Here is a 721-nt window from a genome sequence, read left to right as displayed (position 1 = left end):
CGCGCCCCCCTCTCCGCCATCCACCCCCTTCAGCCAGCAACAACCACCGCCCTCCTTTCCCCTATCCTCTTCCTCTCTCACTAACCCTAATACCTCCCTCCGCCACTGCCCCCTCAGCCGCCACCACGACGCCGTGCACCACCACCGCGCCGGACGCCGCCGCAGCCACCTTCTTTCCTGTTCCACCCCTTCCGCTTACCAGGTTCCACAACACGCAATCCTTTTTATCCGTTCGTCACTTTTCTGTATTTTTTATTCCATTTATGTTCATGATTAGGATAGCTAGACTTGCATGTTGTAGTGGATTTTTAGGTTGTTAGGTAGCTTAGGCTGTGGTTAGTGGATTTAGGTCTGTTTACTTGCACTGTTCTTACTTCTGTTTTATCCTATGTGCAAATATGTTGCTGCTATAATCATGTTTCATATGCTGCTTTCTTGTATGTTGCTGGTGTTTACATTGAGTTTTTATGTTTATTTTATATCTATGTACATGCAGCTTGATTTTTTTTAATTCATATGAACTGATATGATTGCTGTTTATTTTCCGGGACAATCCAATTTTAGCCGGAATGCTGCCCAAATTTTTTTTTTTAAATTGTTTTCATTCATGTTTTGGTTTGGCATTTCTGAAATCTGTTTTACTCTGCTTTACCCAAACCATTACATGAATGTTGTGGCAGACTTTCTTATCCTCTTTGATTTCCTGGTTCATAACCTGCAT

The sequence above is a fragment of the Arachis ipaensis genome, chromosome B05 (assembly GCF_000816755.2).
Source record: "Arachis ipaensis cultivar K30076 chromosome B05, Araip1.1, whole genome shotgun sequence".
Classification (NCBI taxonomy): domain Eukaryota; kingdom Viridiplantae; phylum Streptophyta; class Magnoliopsida; order Fabales; family Fabaceae; genus Arachis; species Arachis ipaensis.
Note: the sequence above shows the minus strand (reverse complement) of the source record.